Genomic DNA, 20,931 nt, shown 5'->3' on the forward strand with positions numbered 1-20,931 from the left:
TGCCTGCCCCCTGGCAGAAACATCACAGAGGTCTCAGAAGCGGCTTTGAGGCTTTTCGGGGGCTCGGAGATGATCCTCTGGAGCTCAGGTACGATGATACCCGAGTTTGTCCCGGCCTCACAGTAATGGGGCCACTGGGAGTCTCTCTTGTACAGAAGAGGAGGGTGGGGCCGGCGGGCAGCAGTGGCGAGGCGGGGGCAGCAGGTAACCGCAGGAGGCTCTTGCGGGCGCTGGGCCAGCCGGGTCTGAACCTCAGAGAGGGCTGCTCGCAAATGAGCTCAGCCCTGGCGTGGTGCCGGCACCCGACAGCCCCTGGCTGTTAGGGGCATTTTGAAGTCAGACAAATATATCTCCCAGCGGCCTGGAACGGAGGAGGAAGAGGCACAGGGAATGGGATGGCAAAGTTGAAAGCTGCTCCTGCTGGGTTTGGCAAAAGGGAGGGTGGGGAGAGGTAGGGAAGAGCCCACCCTGAGCCTTACAGATGCTGTCGGGGAGCGCGACCCTCCCGCACCGCTGTTCACCGGGACGGGGAGCTCAGGGTTGGAAGGGACCTGGGTGCCAGCCAGTGCAAGGACGCTGCTGCCAGGGCCAGTGCCGGACGGTGGAATCCAGCGCGCTGCATCTCTGCTGCAGCTCCTTCACACACCCCATCTTTCCCAGGCTCCGACGGAGTTTATCCTCCTCATGCAGCCCTTCAGACAGACGAAGGCAGTGTCTAGAACCTCCCCCTGCTCTCCCCCTCCCCCAGACCTTCCGTCTCGCTCATGACTGCCGCCGTGTCGTAATGGCGGTCCCGAGGCACCGTGACTGGTGAGCTGCTGGGGAAGGAACGTGGCTTGCCTTGTGCTTAGGAGGGAAGCATCTCACCCTGGAAGTCCAGCTTCCCTCTGGCTCTGAACTTTAGGCAAGCTTCTCCCCATCTTTGAACCTTAGTCACCCAGCTGTCAAATGAGGGGGTGGACCGGCTGACCCTCAAGTGCCCCTTGCGCCTCCCATGCCCAGTGGCCCTCTACCCTGGCCATGCGACCAGAAACCGGACATGGGCTGATGGGTTCGACCCCCTGTGGCTCCCCCAATGCCTCTGCGGTTGGTGTTGAAGCGAGTTAAAATGATTACAGGGGTTCAGAGGGCACGGGATAGGAGACAGGAAGTAATACCCCAGGAACCAAAGGCTCTGGAGACAGAGTTGGATCTGTATTCGTTTCCTGTGGTTGCTCGAACAAATGACCACAAGCGTACTGGCTTAAAGCAACACAAATTTATTATCTTACAATTCTGGAGGGTTGGGAGTCTGAAATAGGTCTCACTGGCCTAAAATCAAGGTGTTGGCAAGGCTGCGTTCCTTCTAGAAGCTCTGCGGGAGAATCCGCCGTTTCCTTGCCTTTCCAGCTTCTAGAGGCTTCTGCATTCCTTGGCTTGGAGCTGCTTCCCTCACCTTCAAATCCAGCAAAAGCAGCAGCTCCCAGTCCCTTCGTGACCCTGAGGACCACCCTTGAGCTTTTCCACTTTAAAGGACCCTTGCGATTGCGCTGGGCCCACCCACACAGTCCAGGGTGATTTCCTTATTTTAAGGTGTGCTGATCGGCGATCTTAATGCCCTCTTAACAGCCCCTTGCTGTACCACATCTGTATCCACAGATTCTGGGGGATTAGGACATGTGCACCTTTGAGATGCCATTCTTTCACCTTCCATGAGATCCACACCTCAGCTCTTAAAAAAGCCAAGAAACTGCCCAGGCCTGTAGCCTCATCTGTGGCCCCTGACCCCATAAATAGGACGTGGTCTCCGGCTGCACGTTCCCATAGCCCCTCCCTCGTCCACCATGGGTCACTATGTGCAATTTATTATAACTACTTTTTTAAAAATAGATCTTTATTGGAGTGTAATTGCTTCACAATACTGTGTTAGTTTCTGTTGCACAACGAAGCGAATCAGCCATATACATACATGTCCCCATATCCCCTCCCTCTTGCGTCTCCCTCCCACCTTCCCTACCCCACCCCTCTAGGTGGTCACAAAGCTTCCCGCCAGCCAACTGTTTTACATTCGGTAGCATATATATGTCCGATGCTACTCTCACTTCACCCCAGCTTCCCCCTCCCACCCCATGTCCTCAAGTCTTTTCTCTATGTCTGCCTTTTTATTCCCGCCCTGCAACTAGGTTCATCAGTACCATTTTTTTTCTTTTTTTAGTTTCCATGTATAAGTGTTAGCATACGGTATTTGTTTTCCTCTTTCTGACTTAACTTCACTCTGTATGACAGACTCTAGGTCCACATATAACTACTTGTTTAATAGCTTCCTCCTTAGATTATAACCTCCATGAGTTGGAAACAGGGTCTGTCTTGTTCAGTCTTTTACTCTCAGCACATAGTGTATTTTTTTTTTAACATCTTTATTGGAGTATAACTGTTTTACAATAGTGTGTTAGTTTCTCCTTTACAACAAAGTGAATCAGTTATACATATACATATATCCCCATATCTCCTCCCTCTTGCATCTCCCTCCCACCCTCCCTATCCCACCCCTCTAGGTGGACACAAAGCACTGAGCTGATCTCCCTGTGCTATGCAGCTGCTTCCCACTAGCTGTCTATTTTACATTTGGTAGTGTATATATGTCCCTGCCACTCTCTCACTTCGTCCCAGCTTACCTTTCCCCCTCCCCGTATCCTCAAGTCCATTCTCTAGTAGGTCTCTGTTTTATTCCCGTCCTACCACTAATCTCTTCATACGGCATTTGTTTTTCTCTTTCTGACTTACTTCACTCTGTATGACAGAGTCCAGGTCTATCCACCTCATTACAAATAACTCAGTTTCGTTTCTTTTTATGGCTGAGTAATATTCCATTGTATACATGTGCCATATCTTCTTTATCCATTCATCTGTTGATGGACACTTAGGTTGCATCCATGTCCTGGCTATTGTAAATAGAGCTGCAATGAACATTGTGGTACATGACTCTTTTGGAATTATGGTTTTCTCAGGGTATATGCCCAGTAGTGGGATTGCTGGGTCGTATGGTAGTTCTATTTGTAGTTTTTTAAGGAACCTCCATACTGTTCTCCATAGTAACTGTATCAATTTACATTCCCACCAGCAGTGCAAGAGTGTTCCCTTTTCTCCACACCCTCTCCAGCATTTATTGTTTCTAGAGTTTTTGATGACGGCCGATCTGACTGCTGTGAGATGGTATCTCATTGTAGTTTTGAGAATCGGGAATGATTGGCCCATTCCTGTATATGACCATTTCTTTTAATTTTTTAACAAGTTTGCCAGGAGGTCTTATAATTTCTATCTTCAGACGAAACACCATCATGTTGGAATAAGAATTAAATCTGGTTCTCTCTGGCCCTAACGTCCATGCCCTTCATCTGATCTATTTTTCCTTGAAGAATTATTTGGAGGATAAGGCGTGCTAAAAGGTTGTCTTAAAGGAATGAAGCTTGATGAATATGAATATGTACTGTGGAAACAATAAGGAGCTGATTTATTAAACCTTTCGAGTCCTGTTTTACAAACATAAGCAATGCTCATAGAAAGAGCCCGAATCCAGGTTTCTCATCCATTCAGATCCTTTCCCACTATGTCTCTCTAGGCCAAGGCTTGACATGTAACTGGTGAAAATTGCATTTGCTTTTCACTGTCTAGTAGGATATAACAGTCAACAATTCAGTAATCCAACTGTCTGGTGCCAATTTCATTTGAAATAATTGCTAATAAAATTGAAAAGAAAACTTCAGCAAATCTGCAAACAGATTACAGCAGAACTCAGTAGCACGATGGGCTGATATTAAATATTGTTTCAGTGCTTGGGATCAGATTTCATATCGAATCTCAATGAATGCTGGGTCACAGGCTTTGGAGTAAAGCCAGGCAGAGTCAGGTGTTCTGTCATTCATGGTACTTGGATCCTGAGCTGGGAGCTGATGCTTGAAGCAACTTACCCGTCTCCACCTCAGGTTCACAATGATTAAAGATCTGCATTCAAGAATAGCAGTACCTGAAATTAAAGTAATTCTACTGAATATTCCACTTACAGCCTCATGCCATCACTCATAAATGGCACATCCTAGGAAGTAAATATGATTTCCCTCTTATGGCAGAGGAAGAATTTGATTCTTGCCCAAATTCACACAGACGGTGAGGGACCGAGCAAGGATTCCAACCTTGAAGGTTTGTCCAAGGGAGCTGTGCCTCCCACTCGACCACACTGTCTCTCAATCTGTCCCCAATACTGGTCGCCATATCATATAATTGAGGGTCAAAATCGACCTTGGATAATCCTGTTTAGCTTTCTACACTGATTAGTTTAATTATATTACTGCCACAGTCCACTTCATAAATGTTGCCCAGGAAAAGCTGAACGTAATTAAAATAACCAGCTATTGATGTGCGTCTGCAAAGCTGAGCACAAGTTGAATTTTTAAGCAACATATCATGTATTATATGCAAAAACATCTCTATTAATTTGTTTATTCAACAAATATTTAGTAGTGCCTTGTTGCTGACAGGCACATAACAGACCCTGAGAACAGAGAGATAAATGTGACCCAGCATCTGTTTCGAGAAGCAGAGACTCTAGTGAGGGGAGACGAACAAAGGAAACCAGTGTCATGATGAGGCTCCCCCTCTGTCTCTCTTCTCCTCCCCACCCTAGACCATCCTCTCTCTGGATTCCTGCCCCAGAGCAGCCTGCAGCCCTTCCCTGTTCTCTGGTTGAGCCAGCGAGGCTGTACTATCTCCAGACAGTGGTTTGTTCTCATCCCGGCTGTGAGGGTCCCCTGACTCTTTGCATAAGTACTTGTTCTCAGGTCACGTAACCCAAATGTCAGTCGTGGTCCCCTGCCCCCGGGAGACCCCGGTGCAAAAATGTCAGCCACCTTCAGATACTTCCCTGGCCCACGGAAATCCACATGCACCTGTGCAATTTCTGCTAAGCCCAAGAGGCTAACTTTCCTCAGCCTCGAAGTCTCTTACTTTTTGTGCTGTTCTTACCTGCCCCATGCTGACCCCAACTTGAAAGCAAGCTTGTTCCCCACTTCTGCGTGACACACACACACACACACACACGTGTACTCCACTCACAGGAAGCACGTATGAGTTTGGTAAACTTTTCTGAAGGTTTGGCAGCTGCAGGAAGGCCTAGCATCGTACACTGCACAGCTTCCTGCAGACCAGTGTCAACGGACATAGAGAGCTCCTTGTCCCCTTCCCTTTCTATCCTCAGTCTCACGTTCAAGCTCAGTCCAGAAACCTTTCCCATACAGTGGCCGCTTGGCCATCCCCCAGGCCTGGGAGTGTCCGTGGTGCTGTCTGCCCAAAGGAAGACAGACTAGGTGAAAAGTCCTGGAGGCCCGGCAAGTGGATGGGTTAGAGGCTGCCTGGGCTGGGAATTCTGGAGTCCGGTGCACCCAGAACACGGTGTGGAGGGGAGAGTGGAGGATGCCAGTGGAACGTCCCCTTGGTCCCCTGGGAAGGGCGTGGCTGGAGGAGGCCAGAACAGGTCTTCCCAGAGCACGGGAGCCAGGTTGCCTTGGTCTAAGGCAGTACTGTTACTGTCATTGTCTCCATTCTTACGGATGCGGAAACTGAGGCACAGGGTCTCCTGCCTCCTGAAGCTCAAGATAATTGCGTGTGTGTGCGTGCGTGCGTGTGTGGTGGGTGTAGGCATGTGTGTGCGTGTTTAAAATGATTGCTGTCCTCCGTTCTGCGGGCTACACTCTAGGAAAGCGGAAAGCCGAGGGACCGGGGTTGCCCAGGGTAAAGAATCCCTGACCTAACTCTCCTGGGGAAACAGGGTCAGCAGGAGGAGGTCAGGGAAAGTGACCCAGGGGACGTGACACAGGGCCTGAGACTTAAGGGAAGGTTAGGGAGAAGGTAGGGAAGGGAGTTTGAGGCAGAGAAAACACCCTGTGCCAAGGCTCAGAAGGCTAAGAGCATAATGCCACTCCCTAGAATATCATCATCGTCATTTATATTTATTGAGCTCATTACTCTCCACTCTTCCTTACAACCTATAAAGGAGGTATTGCTGTTAATCCCGGTTTTAGGAAAAATAAAACCTGAAACTGAGGTTCAGAGATGCTGACCCAGGTAGTAATAGGACCACCCTGAGGTCAGTCAGCTAGTCAAGGATGCAGCCTGTGTTTTTACCACTCGGCAGGGCTGCCTCCAGCTGGTCGTGAAATGTTTGTTGAGCTGGGTTAGTTGGATTGAGTTGGACTGAGAGGGAGGCAGTGGCCAGGGCACCACACACCTGGTCAGGGAAGGGCCCCCCAAACGTTCCCCATGAAGTCCCTCTTAAGGGGCTCAGGAGCCCCCCCCCCACCACACACACACACACACACACACACACACACACACACACACACACACACACAGTGGGAAGTGGCTAGTAAATGTCAACTTTAATCTGAACAATTCAAAGTTTGCTTGCTAGACTAAAGTATCTCACTGCTTGTTTTAAGTTAACCACAATGTCAGATTCATTAACATTCAACACAACTCCCACTCCAGGAGGGCATCTGTGTTTTCCGTATCCGGCCCAGCATACCGCTGAGGACCCCATTTGAGAGCGGCGGCGTGAGTGATGCAGGCCCACGGAGGTACAGGGCGGCTTGATTAGATTTCCCTTCTGAATTAACATTTTCTTCTCTTGTCTTATCTACACTGATCAAATTAGCTGTCAACTTCCTTCATTTTGAGGGGTGGATGCTACCGGCTTCCACTGGCAGAAATTCTTTTATTCTTCAGCCCTGTATGAGGCACCCCCATGAACTGCGGGAGAAACAATCCAGAATCAAGCCTTCACTGGAGCTCGCGGTGTTCGTTCGGGTCTGTTCCTTATCTCCTTACCAACTGGTGGGAGCGAAGCCCAGGGCAGCCTCCTCCCTCCTGATGGGCCCCGTAACCCCAACCCAGCCCGTTTCCTCCTGTGCCCGACCTCGCCCCGCTGCCTTAACCTAGGAGCTGAGATACACATAGAAACTTCCACTCTGCTCTTCCTCCTGGGTCTTAGGGCCCGCCCTGCCTCCTTGGCTCCCTTGCGAGGACGGGCTGCCCGCCTTGTTTGATCGCTTCAGGAACAGCCTCTGGGCTGTTGTGAATGATGATGCTGTGAACACTGGTGTACAGGTACCTGTCTGAGCCCCTGCTTTCAGTTCTTTGGGGTATAGATCCAGGAGTGGAATTGCTGGATCATATGGTACTGATCCGTACTTTTCATACCAGACTAAAAGTAGCAAGAATATAAAGTGAATCGTTTTGGATACAAGCCTTGCCCGGGGCTGTAGGACCAAGCAGGGTCGTGCCTATTGTCAGCCAATGAGGGTCCCTCACCTGTCCAGTGGGAAGCCCCTGACCCGTTAGGATGGAACATTCAACATCTATCACACGTGACACCCATGTAGTCTTTAGTAAACAGGAAAATGCTTATATTTCCATAAAGTATAAAAAAGCAATAAAAATTGTCTACGTACAGTGTGATGTCTAAGACCGGAGGAGGGCCAGGAATCTTTGCTAGACCCCTCTTTCAGGGTGTAGCTCTCAGAAGTTGGATTGGTCAGATTCCAGGCTGTTGATTGACTGCACCCTGATGGTCAGGACATGAGCGTGACCCCCTCTTCTCTCTCTCCCTTACTTAATAGGATTCTCTTGCCCTCTCCTCTCTTACACCCACGGCGGAAGTAGCAAGAGATTCTCTTGCCTTGACTTGCAGGTGATAGTCAAGGTGTGATAAGACTGGAAATCTGGTTTGGGTTGAGGCGGTAGAAGATCTCTTAGGCTCCTACTTGAGGCCACCTGTTCTAGCCCAGCTTCCCAGAGTGCTTCTTTGGGGTTGGAACCCAGGTCAGCTGGCAATAACATATTACATTAATTTTTGCCTTATATTGTTTCTTGTGTATACAGTTGACCCTTGAACACCACCGAGGTTAAGGATGCAGTCCCCCATGCAGTTGAAAATCCAAGGATAACTTATAGTCAACCTTCTGTATCTGCAATTCCTCTGTATCTGCAATTACGTGTCCGTGGATTCAACCAACCTCAGATTGTGTTGTACGGTCTTATTTATGGGCTAAAATTTGCGTATAAGTGGACCTGTGCAGTTCAGACCTCTGTTGTTCAAGGATCAGCTATATATCTTCCTCATGGATCTCACTGGGAAGGACGTCTATATTTGGACTAAGACTCAGATGGTCCTGTATTCCTTGGCCATTCTATCATCTTGATACCACTGAACAGCGCCGCAGTCCAGTCTTTATTCCTTTATTTAACATACATTTATTGAGCACCTACTGTGTGACAGGCACTTGAAATACATCAGAGAACCAGGAAGCTGAAAATTGCTAACCTCATTCTAGAGAGAGATGAAAGACACTACATGGAGAAAAGAAAAGTAAACTATATAAGATGTCATAAGGTGACATAAGATGTGAATCAAACTTTGCCTGTGCAAATGCCAGGAGCAGGAGGGTGTGAAGAGCAGAGACTGTGGCAGGGGGTCACAGGGATGGTAGGAATGGGGAGGAGATAGAGGGCCAGGTCAGGCAGATCCCTGTAGGCCGTGTTAGGACTTTGGCCTTGACTCGGACTGAGGTGGGAGCCATCGGAGGTGGACACAACCTAATGTCTACTTGCAGAGGCTCCCCCTGGCGGCAGAGATGAGAATACACTCTCGGGAGCAAGGGCGAAGCCCCGGAGAGGGGTTTGGAGACCCACAGCAATTCACTGAGAGTCCAGAGAGAGGTCATGAGAAGTGGTCAATTCTGGTTTTATTGGGAAGGTAAAGGCAACATGAGTTTTTCATGGATTGGGTGTGGAGCATCAGAGAAAGTAAATTTCAGCCTGTGCAACAGAAAAAAAGGACTCATCATTGAAATGAAGTGGGAAAAACCATAGGAAGGGAAGTTTTGGAGGGCAAGTCCCTTATACCCCTTAATAAATACATTTTTTATGTGCATGAGGACTATTTTGGAATTAGAATTGGACTCCGCTTTTTACTAATGGTATAAATATGATTAAATTGTTTAACCTCTTGACCCTTAGTTTCCTCATCTATACAGTGGGAATAATAATAACTACCTTACAGCTTTGTAGCATGGATCAGCAATAATCTGCTAAAGTACCTTGCACAGTGCCTGATGCATAGGAGATGCTTTGTTTATGTTAGCGAAATAAGTGCTTGAACAAGTGAAATACCTGTGGGCTTGATAATGAAGTAGGAAAGGCCAGAATTATGGACGCTATATGTTCACTCATTCACTTTTTAGTATGCATTTAAAAACACTGGGACTTGTAGAAAACTTTGATTCCTAGTTCATCCTATAATCCACCCAAAGGTGCCTCACTTTGATGGAGATTTTAAACCTGTAAGAAAATGGGAAAGTAGCTGGTGAGTTTCTTGTCCTATCTAGCTTGGCGATGGGCCAGAAAGACAAGGCAGCTATCGTTCTTGTTTCTCATCTCGTGTTTCAGACAGAGAAGGCAGTTTGTTGGAGTCAATTATTTAAACCCTTCTTTCCATTTGCATCCAGGGGAGTTTGCAGCTGGCCCAGTTTGTTACCAAGTAATGAGATGGATTAAATGATCCAGTCAAACATAACGATTACTTCCTTGATGGCTAGAGCCCTGTCTTAGTTTTTTTGTTTTATCCCTCATAGCAGCACACCTGTGTAGGTAGAGCAGGTGCTTAACACATGCGCTGGTAGAAGTTTGTTTATTCAGCAAACAGAGAACAAATGGGGAGCCTCAAGTTACACCTCACAGCTCTACCCTCCAGGTGGTAGAGGTGATAAGGCTCTGCTTGTAAACGTGCGTAGGAAACCTATTATGTGTCAGACCCTATAACAGACCTGGTTATGACCTTCTCTCTGATCCTCCCAGCGATCCAATGAAGTATTATTATCCCTGTTTTAAGATGAAGACACTGAGCCTACCAGTGTTAGAGGATTTGACTTACGTTTTACCACTGCTGTGAGTCAGAGTCAGGACTTGAACCCAAGTCTGTCCAACACTTTTAATCACACCGTGAAAAGAAAAGACTTGTTCCCACTTGAATAAATATTTTCTCATCAGCCAGCTGAGCACAGTAGAACCAGATCCAAATTCTATAATTCGCAGCCAGCCAGTCTAGATTGAATTCAGTTCAATAGCTTCATTGTTTGAGCAACTAGAGGGTGTCAGATGCTGTTCCATGCACTGTGCAGAGGCGAGGAAGACCTTTCTCTGGGGCTGCCATATGGTCTAGGCAAGTTGGGAGCCCTGGACTCATCCTGAGCCTAGAGGTGCTTTGCTGGCTTTGAGTGGGCAAGGTCTGGGCAAGGGTGCTAGAGGGGATTCAGTTTCCATTTCGACCAGGAATGCTGAGATGTTTTGATATTTGGGTGGAATGGAGATAAGGATGGAAAGAGGAAGGGATAGGAGAAAGGGAGGAAGAGAGGAAGAAAGGGAGGAGGGAAGGAAAATGTGAGTTACCTGTACCAGGGAATTTCTGTTCAATTTAAAACAAAGCCTTAGCTAGAAAGAATGAAACCACTGTGGTGAAATCTCAGAGAACAGTTAGTGGAAGAAGATGGTATTTGGGGACCTGAGACACACTCCAAAGATAATGAAAATACTCTGATGAGAACTCTGCCTAGTTTAAGAAATTCATTGCAGTCAAGTACTAAAGAGAGAGAGAGAGAAAAAAGAGGGGTCAGATGCATTATGGGAAAAAGCACTTTGTATCAGAAAAATAATGGTGTTGTTATCCTTTCAACAGATCTTTAAATACAATTTGTCCCTTTGCTTAATTAATTGCAGATTGCGGAGAACTTATTTTGTGACAAGACTTTGTCCTAGGAACACTACCATCTAATGAAATATAGATTATTTCAAACTATTTTAGAAAATGTCTTCTGCATATACAGTCTGATTACACAGATATCAGAACAAGCATGGGTTCCCTGGTTATATCTTTCCTTCCCCTAATTTCACCTTTGTGGATCTTCATTCAGTTGTTTTGGGTCTGTACCTGTTAACACAAAGTTAGAGTTAAGTCGTGTAAGAAGAAAACAGTTTCCAGATATTATGAGAAAACATTTTTTTTTTTTTTTTTTTTTTTTTTTTTTGTGGTACGCGGGCCTCTCACTGTTGTGGCCTCTCCCATTGCGGAGCACAGGCTCCGGACGCACAGGCTCAGTGGCCATGGCTCACGGGCCCAGCTGCTCCACGGCACGTGGGATCCTCCCGGACCGGGGCACGAACCCGCGTCCCCTGCATCGGCAGGCGGACTCTCAACCACTGCGCCACCAGGGAAGCCCGAGAAAACATTTTTTAAAAGGAGAGTGGGAATAAACATAATCCCATAATGGAATTACTATCATTATTTTATTGTCAGTGGTTCATAATAGGATCAGAAAAAAAGGGAAATAGTCAAAGGGTGTCTATTTGAGGGGATTTAATTGAATAAGATCACTGACCTCTAGAGGTAGACAGATCTTAGAAATAACCAAGCCTTATGCTGTGTTTGTGAAGATGAATCCGTTAGGTAAGGGAGGACCATGACTAGTGGAGAAAGCTCAGGCTTTGGAAAGAGGAGACCTGAGTTTTCCCTCATCTCTGTCGCTTGCCTTCTACAACAGTCTTAAACCCTTGGGTCTCTATCTTCCCAACCGTGAACGGAGGACAGGGGACCCAGTGCTCTCCTTCGAGCCTGTCACTGCCCTAACTAACCACCTGATTTAAGTGGGTCACCTGCTGTTCTTCATTCAGAGCACTTATCACCATTTGTAATTTCCATATTGATGTGTGAGCTTATTTAGTACCTGTCTTCCCCAGGGGAAGAGCAGAGACCATAACTCGATGAGGATGCAGCCATCTCCCTGGTGCTGCCCAGGGCTCAGCATACGGTACCCAATGATGTACTGAATGGATAAGTGAATGGACAGTTGAAAAATATTCTAATCATTATGGAGGTAGAGACTATAACCTGAATTTCCTGAATAGCTGTTAAAGGAAAAAGAAAAGCAAGCTTTTCTGGCTCACATAGAATTCAATTTTATTAAAATACATGTGGACTTTTTTTTACATAATTGGCTTTCTAGACCTGATGTGTAACAAACTATTAAGTAATTTAACACTCTTTTTCACACTCTTAGCTGCTAAAAACACAGAAACTTGATGCTTCTCATAAGTACAGGGAAAAATGCCCCGTATTTGAAGCCCTCCCCACCTCCACCTCCTTGAAAATTTTCTAGATAATACCTAGCGGAATTTTCTAGATAATACCTAGAGGAATTTTTTTTTTTCTAAATGTTGAAACTGGTTACCCATAAGCAGTATCTTTCCCTTTTGTATCGGAAGCTGCCATGTCACAGAAAAAATCAGCCCAGTACAAATCTGTTGGATATGAAATGTATGCAGATTGCTTAAGTAGCACGCGTTAAAAAGTGTTTTTTAACCGATTGCATGGGAAGACTTGCCACAGACGCATGGCTACAACAGTAATGGGTCACTTGTCCATTTATCCAGCTCACGTGTCCGGAGCAGAAACACGGCCCAGGTGGGAGAAGGATGAGTGTTTGGAGGAGGCTGCTCTACAACGTGGAAGCCCCTCACTCTGGGAGCCCAGGGGAGGGACACCTCCCCAGAAAGGGCGTGCTGTCAAGAGGACTTGTCCAGGATGAAAGCAAGGAGCCAGCGGAGGGAGGAGGGTTGGGAAACAGGAGAAGTGATTCTTCAGCATATAGAACAAGGGCAGGAGGACGTGGCTGTCCCGGATCCCGGAGCACAAACGTGAAACAGACACTCTGTCTTGGGCTCACAGTCCCAGGGGACAGGGACAAGTAAATAGACAAGATGAATGCTTTGACGGGGGAGGTCAGAGTCTGGGATGGGCTCTGAAATGTGATGAGAAGTCATGGCCGTATGTAGACTGAGGCTCACATCGTCAGTTCTGTGGACCACGGAAGGCTTACCAGGGACCTCGCAGGACAAGATGTGAACACACAGAGTGGAGAATTCTCAGGAGGACAGCTGCACCATTTAGTTCAACACCTCCAGCAGCTTAGAAGCTAAATGGCCTTTGGCCTCGATTTCTCTGTCTGTGAAATAGGAATGATAACACCCTTCGGTAGCTACTCCGCAAAAACGAATTTCAACTGCTCCCTCACCTCCATCCGAAGAACCCCAACATTGGGGCCATCTCCTAACCTTCCTTCTCTGAGATGCATCCTGATTCTCATTCCAGAAAACATGGCCTCCTCCGGAAAAGCGCTGTTTTAATTCTGAGATTATTCAGACATTACTTCTGGCCGTGAAGGATAGAGCAATTCACACACGCCAGAATCACGGGGATCATTTTTCTCTCCTCGTCCCCCCTCGCCTCTTATCCAGCACCATCCAGACTTGCCAATTTAGCACATCCCCAGACCCGTGCGATGCACAAAAGGAGATGCAGGAGAACAAGAATGAAAAGGGAGGAGAGAGGGAAAGGGGTGAACTAATCGGGAGTGGGATTCTCTTGATAGTTGGAGGGAGCCTAAGGACACAGGAGGACACCCTTCCGGAAGGAGGTCTGTCGGGGGGGCAGGGGCTTGGGAAACAGGCTGCGGACGCCTGGGCAACATACCGCTGGACACGCTGCCCACATCCTCAGGGCCCCTCTGCCCTGTAAAATGAGGGCAGAGAATAGAATCCCCTCTACCGAGACACCGTGAGGGGTAAAGAGAGCATCCACGAAAAAGGCCCGGGTTAGGGCACGTGTTCCACTCACGTGATAGCTACTGTGATTATTCTGGATTTGACCGAGTGGTGAAGTGGGAAGGACCCAGGGTTTGCTTGGCTTTGAAGCCTGGCTGACTGGTTATGTGAATGATCCCAAGGAGGCAGTTTTTAATTTTGGAGGATGCTTAGCACCAGGCAGCAGATGCAATCCAGCGTTTAGTAAATCGCCTCCTGTGCGTAAGCTCTCAGCTTGGTGACGGACCTGAGCTCCTATTTAAAATCTACCACGCTGACTTTATCTTCTTCATTACCATGACCTTCATTCTCTTTATTATTGACGGTGTAATTTTCCTTTTGCAGACGAGAAGACTGAGCCCCAGGGAAGGGACGAGGCTCTCCTGAGGACCCAGGGCTGGAGAGCCACAGAGAAGGCGCTTGAACCGGATCTGGGCGTCTGGGGCCCTTACCGGTCCTGCCCCTACGGATTCCGAAGGCTGACTCCTCTACGTCCTAACAGCTACCTCTTCAGAGGGGCCTTCCCCGGCCACTCCGCCTACGTAAGTCCCCTGCGTCAGCCTTTATCACTGTGCCGGCTCTTCTCCCTTCAGGGAGCTGATCGCAGTCTGCAATTCTCTGTTCCTCTGTTCACGTAATAATAATATGAATCCATCATTTATTGAAGAAATATTATCCTGATATGATTCCAAGCACTTTTCTTATATTATCTCATTATCTCTCACATTAGTCTTATGAAGTCAGCACTAAGCAATTGACATATGCTATTTTACTTCACTCCATAACAGTGCTGTAAAGGTGACATTAATATTTTCATTGTACAGATAATGGAACTGGGATACGGGGAGGTTAAGTAACTTACTCAAGGTCATAGAGCTTGTAAGTAGCATGTCCGTCTCCTCCACTAAACTCTATGCTTTATGAGGGCAGAGACCCTGTTCCAAAGCCTGAAGCAGACACATAACATACAGTCAGCAAACACTGAGTCAATAAAGAGATGAATACTCAGGAAGAAGAACACAGATGAGTTCTTAAGTGGTGAGGAGATGTTTCCTCTGTGCTCAGAAATAGCTGCTTTGTCTCTGACCACACTGAGTCCAGGCACTGGTTTTAGGTGCTGTAGTCTGGGGAGTGGTGTGTAAGAGTGTGTGTGTGTGTGTGTGTGTGTGTGTGTGCGTGAGAGAGAGAGTCCATGCATGCGCTCCCTTGTGTGTGTCCTTGTAAGTGCAAGCATGTGCATGGGTGTATGTGTGTGTGCCTGTGAGCGTGTGTACGCAAGCGTGTCTGTGTGTTGCTGTGCATGTGTGATGGGCTGATGGTTCGAGGTGTGGAAGGTCACCACCACGAAGTTCTGAGAGCGGGACTGGAACTTGACCCTATACCACCTCGGCTGCCCCCAACAGAGAAAGGCTATAGCCCCAGAAGAGCTGTTGAGCTCTGGGTGCAAAGCGGGGGAGAGGACATGACAGAAAATGGGTTTACAGAGTCCGAGCAATGTTCAACGTGGAAGCTACAAGCCGAAGAGAGCCGCTGTGGGTTATGGAGCGCCCATTCCATTAATCCCTGGTACATTCCCCCAAACCCAAATCTGTTTGGCTGCGGTGAGAAGAGAGTGGGCTACGCAGGGTGAATAACGGATTTGGACCTTCCTCAAAACAAAGAGCAAAGGCGGCCACGGATAGCTTTTCAGCAAAGGAGAGATGACCAGACTTGCATTTTTATGGCTCAGCCTGGGTGCAGGGCAGATAGCAGACAAGACGGAGGCCAGAGGGCAGGAGGCCGATGAGAGGACTGTGAAGAGGGAGGGAGAGAGAGAGGAGGAATCTGGGGATGCTTAGGAGGGGTGTCAGCAGGAATTGCTGGCAGTCGCTGTGGTGGCTGAAGGAAAGGGTGGTGGCCTCCAGGTTTCTGGAATAGTGGAGAGGCCGTTCGATGAGATGGAGAACACGGATAAGAGAACAAGGTTTGGGAGGCTGAGGGAGAAAGAATAAAATTGAAGCTATTTGTAAGAGAAAGGCAAAAAATGCAAATGCAGCGTAAGACCACAAAAATCCTTTAATCAGAGATTTGTTCGTTCTAAGGACTTTTAGGCAAATCTGAGGGGTCTGTTAGCAGAGTGAACGTGACATCTCGGAGAGGCTAGTCAATGACTAACAACAGCTGCTCCCCACACAGCCTCAGATTCTCACCTAATTGTACAGACCTGTTCAGGAGCAACTTCTCCAGCATTGAGCATCTGCTTGGACTTTACTTGAAGTAAATGGTCCTCATGTCATTAAAACCTACCAGCTTCTTCGGCAGGTGTGGCATTATTGCTTTGGAGTGTAATGTTCTATTCCTCCCCATATTTCAGGAAATCTAGAAAATAAATCATCAGGGAAAGAAGCAATTAATGTGGATTGTTTTTGGCTTCATCCACTTTATACAGTCTGTTTGATTATATGCACTTAAGATAACCGTTACCATTTACTAAGCCCCTACTGTGTGCCAGGCACTTTATGTGCATAACATTAGTTAATCAATCTCAATATTCCTGTAAGGTAGGTATTTACAGTCGAGGAAACTGAGGCTTAGAAAAGTTGTCAGTGGTCTTGACTCTTCAGAAATTAAGACTCTTAAATGATAAAAAGAAGGAAAAGAGAAGAAAATTTAAGTCACTTGCTAAAGGCTGCGACACATCGGGGAGTTGAAGAGCTGGGTTCCAAAGTCTGTGTTCTTCCTACTATGCCTCTGAGGCATCAGCCCTTCTTTCATTCAAAGTAAAACAACAGAGCCAGAGCCTTCTTCAGATTAGCACAGGCAAGAAGCATCACTGTGCATTGCTTAGTTAAAAAAAAGACAAACCCTGCTGTACACTTGGTTTCAAATTTGTTAACACTTAATTAGCTGGCACCATCTGTGAAATTCAGTTTCCCAAACTAGTTCTCTCTCAGACTTTCTCATCGTTTACAGACTTAGAGATACAAAAGGTAGAAGGGGGTCTTCCCTGGTGATGCAGTGGTTAAGAATCCGCCTGCCAGTGCAGGGGACACGGGTTCGAGCCCTGGTCCTGGAAGATCCCACATGCCACGGAGCAACTAAGCCCATTCGCCACAACTACTGAGCCTGCGCTCTAGAGCCCGCGAGCCACAACTACTGAGTCCGCACACCACAGCTACTGAAGCCGGCGTGCCTAGAGCTGGTGCTCTGCAACAAGAGAAGCCATGGCAATAAGCAGCCTGCGCATGGCAACAAAGAGCAGCCCCCGCTCGCCGCAACTAGAGAAAGCCCACGCGCAGCAATGAAGACCCAGTGCAGCCAAAAAATAAATTAATTAATTTTTAAAAAATCAACCGTTAAAAAAGAAAGGTAGAAGGAAAACTCTTCCATTGACTGAGCAACTGTTGTGTAACTGAAGGAATATTTGATATAGGAATTAACATCCCCATTTTACAGATGAGAAAATGGAGGCTCAAAGAAAGATGAAATAACTTGACCAAGTCACACGCACAAGCTAGTAAGGGAAGGAGTGAGAATTTCATTTCCTGTCTGCTAAATCTGTTGTTGTTGGTGATCAGGAAGTATTGGCAGAGCTTTGTTTTGTTCACAAGATGAAAAATCAAAGCATTCTCAGGCTATCGAATGCCGCAGAGTGATGTCAGTGAGTTGCATCAATGAATATGGACCTCTTGATTTTGCTGACATAAGCATTTTCTATCTTTTCCCCTGAACAAACACAGTTTTGATTTGCTCTTAGCTCCCAAGGGAAGACAGTGTCTCAGACCAGTACTGATCACAAAGGAAATCAATTGGTCAAAATTTGTTTACAGAACCTAGGTTATTCTATTTATTCAAGAAACCTTTATAAAGCACATACTATGTACCTGGCTCTGTTCTAAGCACTTACAAGTATTAACTAATTTCACCTTCATAACAATCCGAAGAGGTAGGCACTATTGTAATCCCCTTTCTACAAGTGAGGAAACTCAGGCACAGAGATGTCAAGTAACTAATTCAAAGGCACACAGCTAGAGAGGAGCTGGCTCTTTATATTATGGTCTTAACCACTATACTAAACAGCCCTGTACTTGAACTAGGCTCGGATATTTCTTGGGCAGAAGCAGGGAGCAGTGGCTTCTGTATTGATTTTCCTTTTCCTGAAGAACAGGGAGCCACCCCTCATGAAACCTGTCATATACTTTGTTCCTGGTCAGATGCTCTGTTGTATCTACCTGAACAGGGTAAAGGAGGAAATTCCCACCCTCCCTTTGGAGGAGCCCAGGGAGGGCGCTGTCCATGCTCTCGGTTCTGATCATGTAGGAAGGCTGTGGAAGGGAGCTCAGTATGTATTAAGTGCACAACTGCATCTCAGTGCTTTACTTATAACAGGGTGTTGATGAAAAGAGTCACACGTTGTTCTGATCACTTTTCATGTAATAGCTCATTTAACTCTCACAACAACCGTATACAGTGGGGACAGTTTTCCTCCGCTGTGTGGATGAGAAATCTGAGATGCTAGAAGGTTAAGTAACTAGTCCAAGGACACAGCGTTTTAAATAGCAGAGCTGGGACCTGAATCCAGTCACTCCATTTCCAGAACCTGCACCCTCAGCCACTGTGCCCTCGGCTTCCACAGAGTAGTAAAGGCATAGGGATCCGGTGTCGTTTCATCTCATGTTCGCAACTAGCCAGGGAGGCAGCTGCTTTTCCTCCCGTGGTATGGATTAGAGAGCTTGGTTCAGAGTGGCCTGTTAGCTTGCACTAGGTCACTGGCTAGTGAGTGGAGGAGACACGGTGTAAAATTTTGGGTAAGGGGCTCTCGACCTTTAACACCACGATGCCTCTCTGCCTCTGAACTCTCACAGAGGCCACGTGTTCACATAACCTGAACGTGGATACCAAACACCCCAAGCAGAAGAGAGAATTAACCGGAGCGCAGATCCAGTAAGTCAGCTCCAGATAGCTAAGGTGAAATCTTTTACTGTAGCACATTGCAAAGTAACTGGGTCATTCTCCTTTTGCACTTCTGGATCCATTCTCCACCCCTTTCAACACAGCTCTCTGCCCTCCTGGCAGGCTGCTATCTAGGGAATGCATCAGTTGGGCTTCCCCAGTCTCTGGCTTCAGTTTGGACTCAGTCGATGGGAGGCACCTGCAGGAGAGGAGCGGGTAGAAGACTGAGGTCAAGGTGTGTACTTCCCGGGCTCCTTCCAGGTCACATCACCGTTTGGCAGGGGTTGTGCTCTCTGTCTGCAGCTGTTGCTTCTACTGCAAGTCTTCTCCTACTTCTACAGCTCTTGCAGGTTCTGGGACCTGCCTCCTCAGGTGTCGATTGGCAAGGTTACCCAGACTGCTTAACTCTTCCTTCTTAGTTTCCCTTTGCCCTGCACATACCTTGTAAAGGGCCCCTTTATGAAGCTCTCTTTATGACTCCTTCTGAGAGCCCTGTTTGTTTCTTGCCAGGCTTCTAAGCAATACACAAAATGATAGAGTGGACAAAAGGAAACACAAAACTCACTCTAGCATGATAAGATAAAACTCAGAATAATAATTTATTGAGCACTTTCTATGTGGTAAGGGCTGAGCTAAGCATTTTGAATGCATTAGCTCATTTCATCCTCACAACTGGACTATTAAGTGGTCCTATTATTGCCCCCATTTTAGGATGAAAGGGAGGCTTAGATTTTAAGTAACTCTCCAAGAACAAACAAGGTCATCACCTTGGTGACATTGAGGTTGGTAGTGTATCTTTTCCTGCTCAGCGATGAGCAGGGGTGTAGTGCGGAGACCAGGAGATAGGAATTCAGCTTCCCACGAAAGCCCTCCAAGCTGCAGCTGAGCCCACAGAAGCACCCTTAGTGTCCGTGAGAAGGACCCTCAACAGGAACTAGACTTGATTTCCATAAAGTGACCCTCCCGGTTGCTTAAGGCACATTTCCTTCCAACACTCTCTTGAGCTGTAGCATCTGCGCCACCTGCACAAAGGAGCTGTTTTCTGCCCAGGCCACCTTGTCCTGCCCACCCAGGGAAGCGGCCAGTCCTCCTGCCTTCCCTGCCCTGTCCATCCTGATTCCCTGCACCTCACCCAGCTGCATTCTAAGATGTGATGCAGTCAGTGTATTTCTGTTTTCTTTATTCAGCAGAAAAACAAAACACAACACAACACAACTCGATTACTTTCTTTCTTTAAGGATTCTTTGTGAGTGCCCCTTGGAGTCTGGTGGCATGAGTAATAATCATTGCAGGTGCCACTTCGGGTAGAGGCTGTCAAATGCCTACCAAATATCCATTGTCCCCTATTCCTTACTGAGGAACTCCACTTTTGTTGGAGGTGCCAATGTGCCCAGGTAAAACACTATGTTTACCAGCTCTGCCCTGTGCAGATAAGGGTGTCCGTGTGTGATACAGTTCTGGTTAATGACACTTAAGCAAAAGCCATTAGTTGGGGCTTCCAAGAAAACTCCTTAACAGCTGAGCAGACTCGACAGGTGATGGTCATTTTCCTTTTAGCCCCTTTTCTCCCCCCTTTTCCCTGCCTGGAGTGAGGTCAGATGCCCAGGGTGTCATGGGGATAACCCATCCTGCCACCCTAAGGTGGGTGGAGCAGAAAGACTGAAGGAGCCTGGCTCACCGATGACACTTTGTAGCCATTGCACCAGCCCCGGGCAGCCTATTTTAGGCTTCACGTGGGGTGAGACCAGGACACATCTCTTTGGTTAAGCAGTTGACAGCTGCGTTTTCTATTCCATGCCCCTGAATCCCTTCCTCTGATCTGCACTGCCTGATACCATAGCTACTAGTCACATGTGGCTAACAAGCACATGAATTAAGGCTAGCATTATGAAGAACCAGTGTTGTTATTGAATTTTAATTAATTGAATTTGAATTTAAAAATGCAAGCAGTGTTAAATACTTTTCCATTAAACACAACTCCCCATTAAAATGTAGGACCGGGGCTTCCCTGGTGGCGCAGTGGTTGAGAATCCACCTGCCGATGCAGGGGACGCGGGTTCGTGCCCCGGTCCGGGAGGATCCCACGTGCCGCGGAGCGGCTGGGCCCGTGAGCCGTGGCCGCTGAGCCTGCGCGTCCGGAGCCTGTGCTCCGCAACGGGAGAGGCCACAACAGCGAGAGGCCCGCGTACCGCAAAAAAAAAAAAAAAAATGTAGGACCACATTTTACTTTGCTGAAAATTCAGAGATGTGCTGTAGGTGCAAATACACATGTTTTCA

General features: G+C 47.3%; 1 protein-coding gene across 1 annotated transcript in view; it reads left to right on the top strand.

Moving 5' to 3' along the window:
* KHDRBS3 (KH RNA binding domain containing, signal transduction associated 3) overlaps positions 1 to 20,931 on the top strand; it is a 659,142-nt gene that overhangs the window by 428,349 nt on the left and 209,862 nt on the right. Inside the window, exon 8 of the mRNA XM_067017886.1 lies at positions 14,068 to 14,264. The gene's annotated coding sequence lies outside the window, so the exon portion shown is untranslated. The remainder of the gene's footprint in view (positions 1 to 14,067; positions 14,265 to 20,931) is intronic.

The sequence above is a fragment of the Kogia breviceps genome, chromosome 17 (assembly GCF_026419965.1).
Source record: "Kogia breviceps isolate mKogBre1 chromosome 17, mKogBre1 haplotype 1, whole genome shotgun sequence".
Lineage (NCBI taxonomy): Eukaryota > Metazoa > Chordata > Mammalia > Artiodactyla > Physeteridae > Kogia > Kogia breviceps.